Source organism: Phyllobates terribilis, unplaced genomic scaffold (assembly GCF_046119375.1).
Source record: "Phyllobates terribilis strain yellow unplaced genomic scaffold, ASM4611937v1 Scaffold_3__8_contigs__length_932513732, whole genome shotgun sequence".
NCBI classification, from domain to species: Eukaryota; Metazoa; Chordata; class Amphibia; order Anura; family Dendrobatidae; genus Phyllobates; species Phyllobates terribilis.
The window spans coordinates 493,888,284-493,906,688 of record NW_027362763.1 but is presented as its reverse complement, the minus strand read 5'-3'; positions in this window follow the sequence as shown (position 1 = coordinate 493,906,688).

Genomic DNA, 18,405 nt, shown 5'->3' with positions numbered 1-18,405 from the left:
GGTGGTGGTTGGAAGGGAGAGTGGCTCACTGTGCGGGCAGTTCCCAAAGTGACAGGTGTACAAAAAACACCCCTTGCACGGGGAAGGTGAGGTACTGGCATCCAGAGGACACCACAGAGCCGCAATTCTTCATCACTCACCTCACCCAGAGCAATGCAAGGGGTCTCTTGGAAGAGGGGCTTGGGGTCTATGCAGCGCTTCGATCAGGCTTAGTAATTGTCTCTGACATGGGGGGGGGTTATTATGTTATTTGAAGCAGTTTCCCTATCCACATTTGTTTGCATGGCAATTGTCCTGCTCTTACACTCATTGTGCTTCCTTTAGCAGCCCCATAGCCCTTACTGCGACCATTTTACAGTAATGTTAAAGCACCGAATTTTGGGCTGCCATTGACTTCTATTGGGTTTGGGGTCAAGTTCGAGGACAAGTTTGGATACCAAACTTTGGATGACGGTTCGGCCAAGTCCCGACGAACCCACTCATTCCTAGTCACCATTTCTTGATGCACCAGGGTTATTTCGGCTCTGGTGTCTCTGAGACAAACAATATCTTTACTGCCCACAGTGACATATTCACAGTTCTCATTATTCCTCATGTCAGTGCAAGCCACAAATAAGACAGAAGGTGGGGGCCCCGGAGGCTTTGTGATCATTGTAGCTCTTTTCTTCCTATCAGGGAGAGTGACACAAATATATTCCTCTGTGTTACACATAAAGCATTCTCTGGGACCCTGAGAAAGTAGATGTAGATTTCCCTGGGGATTGGCTGGTAGAGGGCCCGAAACTGGTTAACCTCTCTTCTAGTTGAATTCCAATGGCTTCAAAACTTCTGGCATCCTGTTGACAGTATAAGAGTCAGCAATCTTTGCACTCTGCTCAGCAGTCTTTGGCTCTCGATCGCACACAAATTGTCATACATCCATGGGATATATGTGGAGGAATTGATCCTTGTCCATAAGATCCTCTAGTTCCTCAAAGCTGGTTGCAGAAAGTCCTTGGATCCATTGACAGAATGTGGTCCTCAAAGTGCTCTCGACATCCACATAGCTGTCAGTTGAAACGTGCTGTAGACTCCAGAACTTTTCCTTGTACACTTCTAGAGTAAGGTTGTATTTCCTGACCAGAGCCTCTTTTATTATGTCATAGTCCCCATCTAGATCTGGTGGAAGGTCAGCAAAAACTTCCAGGGCTTTGCCTTTTAACCCTGGAGTGAAATGCTGTGCCCACTGATCACGGGATAGATGGTACCGCCTGCAGGGATTTTCAATACCCCCGAAGAAAAGTATCCAAGTCTCCATCTTTCTCAATCACAAGAAAATTTTCCAAGCATGGTCTTCCTTGATTTAGGTCCTGAGAAAGGAGTAGCTGAGAATTATTACCCCTTTATATTTGGGCCATCTAAAGTTGGAAGTCTCTCTCAGCCTAGGTAGCAGCAGCCTCTCTCTCAGCCTGGTGTTCTGCAGCAGCAGCAGCCTGTTGGTAGTGTAGGAAAAGCAGCAGTCGCATACTGGCATCACATTCTCCCAGCTGTTGTAAAGCAAAAAAAAGTCCAATGCTTGCCTCAGAACTGGTATTGTTGGTACCCTAAAAAGTTATTTTCCAAGACAAGATACATTGCTTGGCTCCTCTGAGCTGAGCTTTCTTTTTATCCAGTTATTGTGCTCCAAATCGTGCTCCATCAAGGCTCCATCATGGCATCAATCAGTAGATCCAGTAGACAGCCTTTTGCCAAATAAAATATAGAAAAGAGAAATGGAGAAGGGGAAAACTGTTTGCAATTATGTCTAAGTAAGCACTAAGTTGAACCTTGTATAACTAGTGCATCCCTCGCAAGGATACCAGTCCTTTATGTAACATACCTGGCGGCGCCCTTGCATGGTGGTCCATCTCCCACTGTGCAAGAGCGCGCACTTGATCTCCAGTCCAGAATGTCTCTCTGGCTTCCCTCCATGCTGTCTGTGTCTGTTTCTGCTGCTTAAGGGCGGCGCCCGATCACTTCCTGCTTTTTGTACCTGCTGTGGGTCACACCCCTTGTGCGTCCTCAGCCTATTGCTGTCTGTCACCTGGTATATCACCCAGCTGCTCTAATCAATCCCTGCCCGAGCATTGTGTTTCATTCAGTGTGTGCTTGCACTCTGAAGGTGCCAGGTCCCGTTCTGTGTTCTCTTGTCTGCCTATCCTGGAGGCTGTATTTCCAGGCCTGTCTGAACACGCTCCTAGCCTGTTCCTCCCACCTTCTAGGGGCCGATTACCTAGACCCGCTCCTGTATCTTGTCTGTCCTGTCTGAACTCGCTCCTAGCCTGTTCCTCCCGCCTTCTAGGGGCCGATTACCTAGACCCGCTCCTGTATCTTGTCTGTCCTGTCTGAACACGCTCCTTGCCTGTTCGTCCCGCCACTCTGGGGGCCGTATTCCCAGACCCGCTCCTGTATCCCGCTGCAGTGTCGGTCTCTTCCGTACACTCAGTTCCAGTCTGAACTCTCTCCTATCCTTTACCTGTTTTGCCTCTATGTCCGTTCCTTTCCTTTTTCTGCAGAGTCTGAACTCGTACCTAACTCCTGCTTGTTGTCTCTGTACTCCCGTTTGTGTGTTTGTGGTCCACTCGCTACTTCACTGCAAGTACCTTGTGGGCATCTGGCTCTGCCTTTCCCTTCCTGTCTGTTCCGTGTGAACAGAGCCCTGTCCCCCCTGCTCAGTCTCGCTCCGCTCTGACTCTTTTGCTCACTGCTCCGGCAGTCTCGCTCCGCTCTGACTCCTTTGCTCACTGCTCCGGCAGTCTCGCTCCGCTCTGACTCTTTTGCTCACTGCTCCGGCAGTCTCGCTCCGCTCTGACTCCTTTGCTCACTGCTTTGGCAGTCTCGCTCCGCTCTGACTCCTTTGCTCACTGCTCCGGCAGTCTCGCTCCGCTCTGACTCTTTTGCTCACTGCTCCGGCAGTCTCGCTCCGCTCTGACTCCTTTGCTCACTGCTTTGGCAGTCTCGCTCCGCTCTGACTCCTTTGCTCACTGCTCCGGCAGTCTCGCTCCGCTCTGACTCCTTTGCTCACTGCTCCGGCAGTCTCGCTCCGCTCTGACTCCTTTGCTCACTGCTCCGGCAGTCTCGCTCCGCTCTGACTCCTTTGCTCACTGCTCCGGCAGTCTCGCTCCGCTCTGACTCCTTTGCTCACTGCTCCGGCAGCCTCGCTCCTCTCTGACTCCTTTGCTTACCGCTTCTGGCGGTCTCGTCCTGCTCTGCTCTTGCTCACCACTCCTGGTGGCCTCGTCCTGCTCTGCTCTTGCTCACCGCTCCTGGCAGTCTCGTCCTGCTCTGCTCTTGCTCACCGCTCCTGGCGGTCTCTTCCTGCTCTGCTCTTGCTCACCGCTCCAGGCGGTCTCGTCATGCTCTGCTCTTGCTCACCGCTCCAGGCGGTCTCGTCCTGCTCTGCTCTTGCTCACCGCTCCAGGCGGTCTCGTCCTGCTCTGCTCTTGCTCACCGCTCCAGGCGGTCTCGTCCTGCTCTGCTCTTGCTCACCGCTCCAGGCGGTCTCATCCTGCTCTGCTCTTGTTCACCGCTCCAGGCGGTCTCGTCCTGCTCTGCTCTTGCTCACCGCGCCAGGCGGTCTCGTCCTGCTCTGCTCTTGCTCACCACTCCAGGCGGTCTCGTCCTGCTCTGCTCTTGCTCACCGCTCCAGGCAGTCTCGTCCTGCTCTGCTCTTGCTCACCACTCCAGGCGGTCTCGTCCTGCTCTGCTCTTGCTCACCGCTCCAGGCGGTCTCGTCCTGCTGTGCTCTTGCTCACCGCTCCAGGCGGTCTCGTCCTGCTCTGCTCTTACTCACCGCTCCAGGCGGTTTCGTCCTGCCCTGCTGTCGCTCACCTCTCTGGGCGGCCTCACTCTGCTGTGTTTGTCTGCCACATCTGTGGTTCTGTTCCAGAGTCCCAGTGTGTACTGGGTCCTATCCCGCCTGTGTTCCTACCTGCTAGTGCCTTCCTGTCTGCACTCTAGCCGTGCTTGCCTGTACCCCCCTGCCTGCATACCCGCCTGCCTGCATACCAGTCGTGCCTGCCTATTCCCACCAGTCTGTGTGCCAGCCTAACCAGTCTGTTCCTGTATTCCCCTGTGTGGGTCAACAGCCGTGTCCGGGGTCTGTCCTGGAGTAGCACCTGGTCCCTCTGCTCGGTTCCTCCTGGGTGCACTGGCGTCGTATGCCGTCGTGCGACCCTGGTCGGATCGGGTGAATACCTAGTTACGCCCCTCCAGGCATTCACTCTCCGGCACGGTCCAGTGGAATCACACGCACACGCCACTCAGCCCGGGCGTGTGCATTACACTTTAGTACAGGGAATAATTGCTTAAATGGTATACTAATGCTCCAATAGAAGTAAACAGTATCCCACAACTGCCAACCAAGTTGTAATATAAATACTTCTCAGCACGTGACATGGGGTGCGCCTGCAAGGGTTAATTTATCGCCTCTCTCAATACAGCACTCAACCCCTTTTGTAGGCTATAAAGTGAGCATAAATCAGCTTGGTTATAATCACCATCTGCACACACTTTGAAACTTGGCTCATTAGACCGAGGTGTCACGATTGATACCTCTCTTTATTCTTCCAGGAGACCCTCTATGGTTCTGTATTTCTGCAGTAATGCTATGTGCCCACGATGCAGAAATGCTCCGGATTTTTTCCTGAGCATTTCTGCATCTCCCTGGCAGAAAAAACGCATGCGGTTTGTACATGCGTATTTCCTGCCAGGGACATGCGGATGTGAAGGGTTCTTCACATGCATTTCCGCATGCGGATTGTCAAGTGCTTTCCAAGCGATTTTAGCATCACTTCGAAAGTGCATGACAACTTGGTCATACTATATAAATCCATGCAAACAGCATGGATTTATATAGTGTGACCTTAAAGAATGGTAAAAAATAAAAAAAAAAATCTATACTTACCTTCTGATGGCCCCCGGAGTCTTTATTCGCTCCATCCTGGCTTGCCGGCAGCTCGCGGTACACTGAAGGACCTGCCATCACATGACTAAATGACGTCAGCGCAGGTCCTTCAGTCCACCGCGATCTGCCGGCAAGCGAAGACAAGGAGAGCGGGGGCCATCAGAAGGTAAGTATAATATTTATTTTTTATTTTATTCTTTTTTTACAGGTTCTATGGTACCTGGGTCTGGAGGAGAGTCTACTGTCCTCCGGACCCGGGTACCATCCGCACATTGAAACGCTTAGATTCCGTATGTGCAGATCCAGTGATGAGGAATCCAAGCGTTCCAATGCAAGTCAATGGCGGTGAAAACGCAGCGCTTCCACAAAATAATTGGTAGTGCTGCGTTTTTTTCCACAATGATAATCCGCAGTGGAAATTTCCGCAGCTTGTGCACAGCACATGTAGATTATCATTGGGGAACATGGCAAACCTTCTACCATGCGTTTTTTAAGCGTTTCTGCAGCGTTTTTGCCGCTGCGGAAACGATTAAAAACTGCATCGGCAAAAATGATGTCCTTAGTGTAGAGTCAGTCATGGGGATGCAGACTTAACTAGTTATTTTACTGATGTTATAGTTTCCCTTACAATGGGAAAGAGTAAGATCAACCATTTGTACTTTCTCTGTTCCTATCCCATAATAGGTCAAGATCAGTCTTCTTGAAGTGCCTTATAGTGGATTCATGGAAAGGTAATTACTGATTTAATTACTAATTTTCACTTTCAAGTTGAGAAGAAGTTCAGATGTGACAATAATTATCCGTAAAAATGGACAGCTATCTTTTTAAATTTTGCACTGTGCGCTTTACATAATTTGCATTGCTTAAACCCAAAAACAAAAAATGCAAGGGATAAAGTCACCTTTGTAAATTTTAAAAGTTAATAGTTAATTAGAAAAAAACTTAATATTAAAATCCAAAATACAGACACAAAAACACATACAATGTTATGCGCATTGGGTCCTTGGTGGGTGAGCAAATAATTAACAATGTTTATGATATGGCCATGTAGTTTCTGCTCTTTAACTGTGGGATACTTCCTATTTTGCATATTTATATGATTACTTATACCAGCTGAGTATATACTATTATTATTAATTTATTGCATGATATTTACTTGATTGCTCAGCTTGTATGTTAAATCTATATTATTATATTTATTGTGGGGTCCCTTCAGTTAATCACCCACCATTGTATGTGATATTTAATATTAAGAGTTTTTATCTAATAAAGCATATAACTTTTTAAATTTACAAAGATGACTTCAGTCCTGGCATTTTTTTGTTTTTGGGTTTATGCATGGTCGTTAATGCCTTTTGGGACACATTACACTCACCAGGGGTTTTCTTGCATTTTTTTGATACTTTGCACTGTGCAGCCGCTTGCAGACAAGTAAAGGAGCTGCACACTACGTATATAGCAGAGTTCTGTATGGTGGTTCTTTATAGAACTGATACATCGATATTGCACTACATTTTAATGGAGAAAATATTCTGGAGCTACCAAATTGTATAAGGACCATAGTAAACATGGGGATCCTCCCAAACTAGATATGAGTGACAATGAAGGACAAAAGGGAGTTTAAGTACCCCAATAATGTGTCAATACAAGTGAAATGCATATAAAACATGTTAACATTTATTAGAACTGATGAAAAAGAGCAGATTATTGTAACAATAGTGAAAAGTAAACGATGACACACACACAAACATGTGAAGGATTTGGCACATACACTAGAGAGTATTATATATAATAATAGCCAAACACTTTAGATAATAACACATAATGTGTATATGGGGTAATCAGAGAATATGATAGGGAAGTATCCCTACTGCAATGGTACTGCTATGTTAGGAGACTAATGATATACAAGTAATTAAAGCAGAATCATGTCTTAGAGATGAACCCCCAAGTCTAACTGAGTAACCATGTGTGGGCAATGGTAATGGTACCGGTATGATCACCCATAAAATTCTGCAGTGCAAGGTGCTTCAAAAAGAGGTGCCCCTACTTGCATTTTGCATAGGCTTCATCGGGGGGGCCTGTGTGCTCTGTGTGCAGGATGAGGTAATATATGTTGCCAACAAAAAGAATGCGATCAATCGCCATTGAATGAGTGCATGGGGCGGAACCTCCAGCGTCACTCCTGACAGGGTCGGTGCGTGTCAGGAAGACTACTTCCTCTGATGTCAGTGACTTGCACTGCACCGAACTGATGTCTTTGAGGATGGGACGTGTGGCACCCCTGCGGGTCCAGTTGCCACAGGGGTACTGCATCTCACCCAAAGGTGTGGTACCCAACTCTCAGGTAAGGACAGAGTACTACCCAGGACCCACACACCCACATCCAATACACTCCACTTCAGTAGGGAAGGGCGAGATTGCTCCTAAGGGAGAGCACAGTCCCTGGTCCCTAGATGGAGTGTGGAACTAGGTAGAGGAGGTGGGTGGAGGAAGAAGTTCAGTGGAGCACAGAGGGTAGAAGTATAAAAAAAGTTCTAGAGAGAGTTCTGCTCAGGGGAGCAGTAGAGGTCTGTTCTGCTCAGGAGAGCAAGGAAGGAGAGAGGAGTCGGGCCTAGTGAGAGAGGCCCAGGAGGAAAGTGAGGAAAGAAGACAGGAGCAGTGAGGAGGGCTCTAGAGAGACAAAAGGGATCCCAGGGGCACGGCGAGTGCAGGATGCCACCCGTGAGCCCGAATTCATGCTGACGTGGAGGGATCAGGCCGCAGTAGGGGACCGGCCCCAGCCTAGTGGAGTACTTCAAGTCTCTGCTGGCAAACTGGAGGCTGCAGCATTTCAGATGCTGCAGCCACACTCCACACTTACATTGCAGAAAAGGTGGCTATAGAGGACCAAGGGGACAAAGAAGACATCGCCCGACAAAGCCTGCAGCCACTGACTTGGGACACAGGGTGTGAGGCACAGGGCAGGAGGGTGAGAGCCAGCGCAGTGAGATGACCTGGAAAGGTACATAGAACGGGGTCCTGTCCAAGTGCTCCTGAGATACTTGAGAGTTTGCTGGATCCCTACCCCTTAGGACACAGGACGATGTGGGCGGTTATACAACGGTAACTGTAACTTGGAGAACTTAAGAACTGTGAGTAAAACCTGAAGTCTGCACCCCACTGTGTCCTCGGCTAATTACTGCGTCACCTGCCCTGCAGTACACTAGCCGCATACCACAGGTGGCGTCACGAACATTATCCTCCAAAAACTTTATTCCCCTTTTAATTTTCATTTAATTGACCGCCCGAGGCCATGGACTGGGTCACTGCAACCGTGACATCTCTAGCACCGACAGGCCTGGCTACTGAGTACCTCACGGCCCAGGGGGCGCGTCAGGACACATGGAGGATTTGCACGTGAACCTCAGTGAGCCTAGAAGGACCTGTGGATGTATTGACTTATTATTGGGGTACTTAAACTCCCTTTTGTTGTTCATTGTCACTTACATTTTAATGTAATTTGAAAATTATATTTTTGTTTTAGGATCTGTCATGTCTCTTATGCACCCATACTCGAGAGTGTCACAAAGATAAGAGGCAGAGAAACTGAGAAATTGTTTAGAGGCTTCCAGGTTCATAATGAAAGTCCTTAAAGGGGTTTTCCCATGAACAAAAGTTCATTTTAAAAATTGGCTGTGTCTGACAGTGTAGAGAACTTACCACAGCTCCTGGGCAGGGGAGGAAACAAAAGAGTATACAGACATTACAGCACGGAATGAGAGAGGATTCATTGTGTGAGGTAAAATATTGCTTAAACACTGGCAGTGAGATTTTTTACCTCACAAAATGAATCCTCTGTGATCCCCTGCTGTAATGTCTGTATACTCTTTTGCTTCCTCCCCTGCCCAGTAGCTGTGGTATGTTCTGTACACGGTCAGACACTGAAAATTTTTAAATTAACATTTGTTCGTGGGAAACCCCCTTTAATAGGGTTGTTTCATTAATAAAAGTGCTGTTTAATCAATAGATAATGGTAAATTAAGCATTTTCACAATTGCATGAGTTTAAAAAACCCTTGCCTTGTAGAAATAAACTTATAATGGTGCCATTTTTTATCCTGTGTAATTGCCTGTGGCGACCATGTAGAGTTAGCTAGGGGAGGGAGGATAAACTGTATTTTCCACTGAAGCTCCCAGCAGCCATCTATAGTCCCTCCTCTTGCTAACAGAAAGAAGAAAGTGGGTCGGCAATACGTTTTCCATGGTGGTGCTCGTGGAGAAACAGCAGTAGATAAAATAGAATCCCGGAAATTAAGCATTTCTTTCTTCATTAATGAAATCCTGGGATGGGCTGAAATGTCTGTGATTTGGATTTCCATATGTGCATTAAATGAACTTCAATACATGTGAGTGCCGGGATTCTATTTTATTTCCTTCTCTTGCTAACATCTGTGTGATCAATACAAACAGCTTGCACCAAGCAGAAGTTAAAGCACTTCTAAATGGTCAGTCACAACAATATATTATTTTAAATGCATCCAATAGGAGAAAATGCTTCATTTTCCATTATTTATTGATTAAACAGAACTTTTGTTCATGGCACAACCCTTTTAGTACCTGATATATCACCCAATGGTACCTTAAAATAATTCAGATATTTTATTTATTAGTCCAGTTGTGCATGTCATATTTCATATTATACTGTATAATAAATTACTGTATTCTAATTTAAACCCTCAAACCTATTTCTAGCAATTAGATATAAGCAACTTGATTTGTGCTGCCCTGGATCGGTGTACTGTCTAGTCCTCTGTGATAGCCGGTGTTCACTTCTGCCATTGGCATCCTTGGCTCAGGATCCTGGTGCTTAATAGGCTCCCCGATTTCTTGATGTGTGTCATGGTGCAATGTCGTGAAGTTGCAGGGCCTAGTAAGTAAACAAGGCTGCCAGAATCCTGGTTCTAGGATATGAGGTATAGAAGTGACGCCATAGAATTTCGGCCTGGACTCCGGACCAGCCAAAAGCAAATCCTCTCCTTCACTACAACCACATATAAAGTGAGTAGTTCTGAAGGTAGAAGGGCATTTATACATTCCTGTAATATGCTTCATCTATATACCTGTTGTAAAGGAAAAAGTTTAAAAACTTTTGCTTCTATAAAAATAATGTGATTATACATTGATACTTCTAATAGGTCTCACTAGCGCTCAAGTCTTCTTCCTCTCTGAAGAGCCAATTTGCAAACATGATTTTTTAACATTTTTTTAAATATTTATTGCAAATTGTACAACTTTTTATACTTTAAATCTATTGTTTTTTTAATCTGTCAAATGGCCAATTGTCTGTATTTTATTTATATATTATTTCCTACACAAATTGCTTGATTTTATTTTTGTCACTGAAGAAAGCATTTAATATAATTATATTTATTTATTCAACTTTATTCAACTTTGATAAGTAAATAGCAAAAGTGTAATATGTCAAGGTTTACTGCATTTGCCCTTGAAAAATGCTAGATATAAGGGTTCTTTAAATCTATTGTAAATGTTTAAATCGATTAAAATGAAGTTTGTGCAATGTTAAACATGGCCCTTGGAGGCTAACTAATTAGTAAACCAGAGAGTTTTATAGCTCTCAAGTGCCATCTTTGAACTGAAAAAGACATCTACTAATGAAGTCCCTTGTGGGATCTATATATAATTTGCCAGACTACACAGTCTGGTTACTGAATTATCAACACTTTCCATATATGCAGAATAATAAGCGGATTTTCAATATACAAGAAAATTGAAAGTTTTTGTGATGACTTTCAGGGGGATTAAGCATGCACTGATCACAAATTATGTACTTTGATGTAGTATTAATCTTTTTAGCACTTTTGTTCATGTAGCTAGCAATCTGTTGTTCGTATAGATAATATTTAGAATAAATGTTAGAGAGTATTTTTTGTAAGACCTTGTATAAGAAGCACAGAATGTAGAGACCAGCTAGAAAGACGTAACAGTCCCCAGAAAGAGTATGATGAGTTGTCCTGAACTACACACAGATGTTGGGCAGGATTTTGCACAGTATGTCCATTCAAGTTATTAAATGCTTCTTATACTAATCCTTAAAGGCGCTGTCCGGTTTCAGAAGAAAAGATTGATTGATTGCAGAATCCTAACAGTGTGCAATGTGCACACTGTTACAATTCTTCTGTTCGCTGGTTGAGTGATCATGTAACCACATGTATGTGATTTGCATACTTGGAGTCACATGCTAACTAGTCTTACTCGACTTCTTTCAAAATATGAAAATTACTGGATGATACGGTTGATTTGTATTTTTCATAATACTGCATGGAAAACATAAACAGTTTGCATTAAATAAGAGTATCATTTAAAAGGTTATTCCCACCTTTATGTATGAGGATTGCTGGACTGTATTTGTAACTACAAGCAATTTTGCAATTTACAGTTTACTAAAATATTTAGCCATTCTTGAGATTACAATTTTTTGGGTAACACTTTTCTTTCTTCTTTTTTAAAACTCATTCCCTTGGAGACCGACCACCGTGTCTGACCTTGCCCATGAGTTTGTTTCTCATTATAATTAAATGTTTCTTACAATTCACTGAGGACTGCTGATTACTATCTTATGTGAGAACAAGATGCCCTACAAATGACATGTGACAAACTACTGCTAAATACTGTATATATATACATCACTTCTCTGTTACAGTAATTTCTAAAGTACTCAGTGAAGGTCAGAAAATAGAAGGATGAAATCTAGTAGATATATATACAATGAAAGTGGAACACAAGGAGTTAATGCTCACATTGAATTTTCTTACATACTATAAAGTGCCAAATGATATAGATAAAAGCTTTTGCAGTGCAAAAAGGTGGGCCACATCAATTGCCACAAAGAAATTGATATACGTATATACGTAACATTGGGTTATCCTATACCAAATAATCAAATGTATGTATAGCACAGGCTATATGTCTTAACATAGGTACATTGATCAAATATAACATACAATTGTAAGGATATATGTATTAAGTAGCCATCCCCATCAGCAGACCCATAAGTCACACATAGAAAACATTATAGTCATAATGATCAAGTGTTTTAGCTGCTAAGAGGAGTTAATCAAAGTGTATGTCACAAATTCATATCCATAGTTAAGGCAGATGTATGTGCCAATGTCAAGGTTCACCCTAGGAAAGGTCCCCAATGCACTTTTCACAAAGTTCAGTACCTTGCTTCATCATGGGAAGATAATATTGTGCCCCAATCACATACTGGGAGTTTCAATTCCATTGGCGCCCATCATACAAGACCAGGGCCAGCCAATGATGCTGAGTGTGGTGGCACATGCACGATACACCACATCATACAAGGCATAACTGTCAGTCCGTGCATGCACAGGAGTGGGGACGTGTCACCATGGCTCTTGTGCATGCAAGAACGGCACTAAGATGCCCGATGATGCGGGGGTGGTGAAGAGCAGAGCGTGCATGCTCAACTCAGCAATAACGGACATGCAAAAGTTTGTAAGAACAGTGGTGAAATTGGTGAGTTCTACCGGTAGAGATTAGTGATGGGCGAGCACTAAAATGCTCTGGTACTCGTTGCTCAGGTCGAGCACATTGGAATACTCGGGTGCTCAAACCGAGCAACGAGCCCAATGTAAGTCTATGGGAAACTCGAGCATTTTTCAGACGCCTCCCCCCTGGCGGTCTTCAGAGGGCCTAAAAATTGCCCAAATTGTTGGGAACAGTGCTCAAATGACATGGCAACAGCGTGGGGAAGACCCCTGGATGCATTTCTGACTCCCAGGTTACTGCTGTGAACAATATTGTCAGAGGTATTACGCCACTTTTACTGACTCACAATAAAACATACAAAAACAAAACCAAAATGGATTTTCCTGGGAAATATGTTAAGGAACATCCTTTCCAGGGTAATGACTTGTATATAAGGCAAAATAAATAACCAAAAAACAAAAACACTCCTCCACACCTTGGGCTATGTTCACATGTAACGTTTTTGATGCGTTTTTGCACTTTTGCATTGCTTTCAACCGTGACAAATGCATTTACCAGGAAATGTCATTTTAACGTTTTACAACCTTATCTGGCCATGTGGTGTGTGACAAATGATCAGTCACATCCTGTTTCATTTCTGAAGGATGGACTCTGAAAGTCACAAAGCCTATTTTTATAGGGCCATCAGGTGGCCTTACTATTCTTAAAGGGCCAGCAGTCAGCCCTCAGTATTCTTAGAGAGCCATCAGCCGGCTATGCTTTGTTGTTCCCATTACTAAAGAGTGGGTCTCCTATATTGTTATTGCCTATGCAGTGAGTGGCAGAGCTGCCTAAAATTTGGACACACCCCAATACCCTTTTGAAAATTTGGATGCACCCCAATATCCCTTTGAAGAGATATAGATGAGGGCCTCCTGAAAACAGTGTTCCCATTATTAAGAAGTTGATCTCCCATACTGTTTGCCTATGCAGTGAATACAAGGGCTGCCCAAAATTTGGACCTACTCCAATGCACCTTGGAAAAGACATAGGGGAGGGCCTCATGAAAAAAAAATGTTCCCAATAGGAAGTGGGTCTCCCATTTTGTTTGCCTATGCAGTGAATGCAAGGGTTGCCAAAAATTTGGAGGCACTCCAATGCTCCTTGGAAGAGATATGGAGGTCAGAGGGCCTCCTCAAAACAATGTTCCCATTATTAGGAAAAGGGTCTCCCATTGTGTTTGCCTATGCAGTGAATGCAAGATTGCCAAAAATTTGGAGGCACACCAATGCCCATAGGAAGAGATGTGGAGGTCAAAGGACCTCCTGAAAACAATGTTCCCATTATTAGGAAGTGGGACTCCCATAGTGTTGGTCTATGCAGTGAATGTGAGGGCTGCCAAAAATTGGGAGGGACTCCAATGCCCCTTGGAAGAGACGTAGAGGGCCTCATGAAAAAATTTTCCCATTATTAGGAAGTGGGTCTCCCATAGTGTTGGCCTTTGCAGTTAATGCAAGGGCTGCCATAATTTGGAGGCACTCCAATGCACCTTGGAAAATATGTGGAGGTGGGCCTCATAAAAAATGTTCCGATTAGAAAGGAGTGGGTCTCCTATACTTGTAATGCCCATGTACTAAGTGTATGTGCTGAAAAACATTTACCCTTAGGGGAATAAATGAACATACTGTATACATTTTTTTTTTACTGCCATCATAAACAACACCCTTTAAAAAAATTATATGGGTGTTGCATCACGGACCACGGTCACCCAGGTGATGTGGTGGTGGAGGATGAGGATGAGGAGAAGGAGGAGGACAAGAGCAAATAGCCAAAATCAGGAAGCATATACCCATGAGTGGGTGTGAAGAGGTGCATGGGAATACTCCTCAAAAAAAAGACACCAGATTTGAGTTTATGTTACGCTGCTATCATTCGGTGGTGTTGAGAAGTCTGACCCAATTCAGCCCTTGTTCATTTTTATAACAGTAAGCCTGTCAGCATTTTTAGTTGACAGGCAGATGCGTTATAATTTCACCAGCGGCACTAAAATAACACTCTGATAAAACGCTAGCGGCAGGGCAGGCCAGGACCTCCAAGGTGTAGAGAGCGAGTTCATTCCACTTGTCCAGCTTAGATACCCAATAATTATAAGGCACAGAGGAATCACGGAGGACGTTGGTATGGTCGGCAAGGTACTCCCTCAGCATCCTTACAAACTTTGCACTCCTTGTGAGAGTACCCCGCGCCTCAGGGCCGGCAAGATGAAATGGTCTGAGAAAACTCTCCCAGAACTTTGACAGTGTTTCCCTTCCTTTGCTGGATTGGAGTTGTGTTTCTCTGGCTGTACTCCTTAGTTGTCCAATGAACTGTGACCTCTGCCACCAGCGTTTTCAGATGGGATTTTTTTTAATAGTTCAGTGACAAGGACCTTCTGGTACTGACCCCATTTTGGTAGACCTGTCCGCCTCAGGAATAAAATATAAAAAGTTCTCCTTGTAGTATGAGTCTAGAAGTGTGACCAACCAATGACTGTCACCCAAAATTTTGAGAACGCGAGGGTCATGGGAAAGACAGCGTAACATAAACTCAGCCATGCGTGCCAGACTGCTAACAGGCAAGGCTTCCAGTTTCCTCACCAAGAGGACGACTGACTATGCTCTCCTCCTCCTCCTCCCTGTCTTCAGGCCAACCACGCTGAACAGACGGTATGACAGTTGTGCAGGTAGTACCGCATGAAACTAGCTCCTGTTCTTCCTCCTTCTCCTCCTCCTCTTCCTCATTGTCACCCAATCCACATTGGAATGAGATGAGGCTGGGCTGTGTGTAATCACCCTGTATGGTTCCTTGCTCCATGTCATCGTGTTCCGCCTGCAATGCATCCTCTTTAATTGTGAGCAGAGAGCATTTCCGAAGACAGAGAAGCAGGATGGTGAAGTTAATTATGGCATCATCGCCGCTCACCATCTTGGTGGAGTCCTCAAAGTTTTGGAGGATGGTACATAGGTCTGACATCCAAGTTCACTCATGAGGTCTTATGTGTGGAGTCTGAACTGAATATCGACGGCCTTGTTGATGGTGGTACTCAACAACTGCCATCTTCTGCTCACAAATACTTCCCAACATCTGCAGTGTAGAGTTACAAAGCGTGGGGACATCACACACCTATCGGTGAGCCGGAAGCTGCAAACACTGCTGAAGCACGGCAAGGGCGGTGGAAGCTGTAGCTGACTTTCTAAATGGGCAGCGTACCTTGACAAGCAGATCCGGCAGCTCCGGGTAGGTTTGGAGAAACCGCTGAACTACGAGGTTAAGCACATGGGTCAGGCATGGTACATGTGTGAGCTCGCCTAGCCTCAGAGCCGCTACCAGGTTTCAGCCATTATCACACATGACCATGACGGGCTATAGGTTCAGCGGTGTGAGCCACAGATCTGCCTGCTCTTTCAGAGCAGTCCACAACTCTTCAGCATTGTGTGGTTTGTCATCTAAACATTTTAGCTGCAGCACAGCCTGTTGCCACTTGGCTGAGGCAGTACTGGAGTACTTCTAGCTTGTGACTGATGTGGTCATTTTGGAGATGAAGGCTGAAGAGGAGGGGGAGGCTGAGGAGGATGAGGTGCAGGAGCTGTAGACTGTGGGGGCAACCCTGAATGACCTAACACCTGCAATCCTCAGCGTCGGGATGATGTGTTCTATCCCAAAGTCCGACTGGGTCCCAGCTTCCACTGTTTTAACCCAGTGTTCCATCAGCGAGATATACTGTCGCTGCCCACAAGTACTTGTTCACGTGTCCGTGGTTAGGTGGGCTCTCCCATTAACTGCATTGTTGAGGGCATGGCTAATGTTGTGGTACACGTGCTTGTGTAATGTGGGGATGGCACACCAGAAGAAATAGTGTCGGCTGGTGACCGAGTACCGAGGGACAGCCGCCGCCATCAGGTTGCGGAAAGCTTCCGTCTCCAAGAGCCTAAAAGGCAACATTTTGAGCGCAAGCAGTTGCGAAATGTGGGAATTTAGTAGTCTGGTCTGTGGGGCATTGGCTGCATATTTGCGCTTGCGTTTCAAGGACTGGGGTATGGACAACTGAACGCTGTGCTGGGACAAGGACGTGCTTGCTGATGGTGCTAGTTGAGAGTGTGCAATGACAGGTGAAGAGCAGGAGGCATCTTCGCATGCACTATGGACAGGGGATTGGCGTGCACGCACAACAGCGGAAGAAGCAGTGGTGCCACCCGCAGACACTGTTCCTGGACCCTGGGGTTCGGCCCACAAAGTCAGGTGCTTTGCTGCCATGTTCCTGATCATGCTGGTGGTGGTCAGGCTGTTAGTTTTTCTGCCCCTGCTGATGCTTTCCTGGCAGGTGGTGCAAATGGTCTTTTTGGGGTTATCGGCAGAGGGTTTAAAAAACAACCAGACTCGGGAAAACCTAACATTTTTACTGGCAACTTCAGTCGTGTTGGTGTTACAGGGAACGGTTGCCTGCCTCCTGTCTGCGGCCACCACACTGCTTCTTCCTGCCTGTTGGAGTGCTCTTCCTCCCTCCCCCTTTGTGCTGCTGTCCTCGCTATGCATGTCCTCCTGCCAGGTTGGGTGAGTTAATATATCAGCCACCATCTCGTCTTCCACTTCTACACCCTGGTCTTCCTCCTGACTTTCTGGCAATTGTGTCTCATCATCGTCCATTTCTTGTAACACCTTCCCACCATCATCTTTGCATGACCATGGCTGCTCAAATATTTGGGCATCGCTACATGTGATCTCCTCTTGCCCCGCTTCAAGTGGACTAGGTGAGAGGCCCGAATCTATAAATGGAAAAGTGAACAGCTCTTTGGAGTGTCCAAGTGTGGGATCAGTTGTCTCTGGGCACTCGGCAAGGTGGGAGGAAGGAGGATCAGGGTGAGGAATATGCGGCGCAGACTCACAGCTACTGAGACTCGACCGTGTGGACGACAGGATGGTGGTGGTGGTGGCAAAATGACTGGAAGCATTTTCCGCTATCCAACCATCAACCTTTTGACACTGCTCTGGGTTCAATAGTGGTGTGCTGCGGTCCCCTATTAATTGGGACAGGAAGGTCGGGCGAGAAGATGTGGGTGTTTGTTATGGCACAATTTCAGCTTGCCCATGGCCTCAGCCTCTGCATGCACCATCACCATCACATCCAGTTCCCCATCCCTTGCCACGCGCCTTGCCCATTTTAATTGGAGGACAATATCTTCCACGCTCACTACAAATCGCTGAATTTGGAGCAAACTTATATGTGATCCGTGTGACAGACAAACCACAGTTTTTAATAGCTAGTGTAATGCAGCAGCTTGCTAGCATTACTGTAAATGGTCCAGGATGTGTTTACCGGACAATGTACCTTCCCCTTTAACTGACTGGTCACATGACAGTGACATCACACAGGTCCTGATTAGTGTTGAGCCACCCCCGTAGTGTTCGGGTTCGGTTCGGTTCGTCGAACACCGGGATGTTCGAGGAACTGTTCGTCGAACTGTTCGTCGAACACCTTAGAACACCGTCGAACACCGTTAAAACCAATGGCAGGCAAACAAAAACACATAGAAACACATAGAAAACACCTGCAAAGGTGTCCAAAAGCTGACAAACTGCTCAGAAGACACTCTCTTTAAAAAAGCCGGCCGGCAAATTCAGCAGCGGCATACACCGGTACCCGACAATTTAGACAAGAAGGAATAGAGCATCACACATAGATTAGATAGATAGAAACATGTCAGTCACACATATAAGAAGCACAGTGACAGTGTTGGTTACTGCACTTGTCATTTAGTGTAAAGGATTTATTAAAAAAAATATTAGTGTTTTCATGCACCGTCTCTTTAAAAAAGCCGGCCGGCAATTCAGCATCTGTACCCGACAATTTAGAACAGAAAGAATAGAGCTTCACACATAGATTAGATAGATAGAAACATGTCAGTCACATATATAATAAGTACAGTGATAGTGTTGCTTACTGTACTTGTC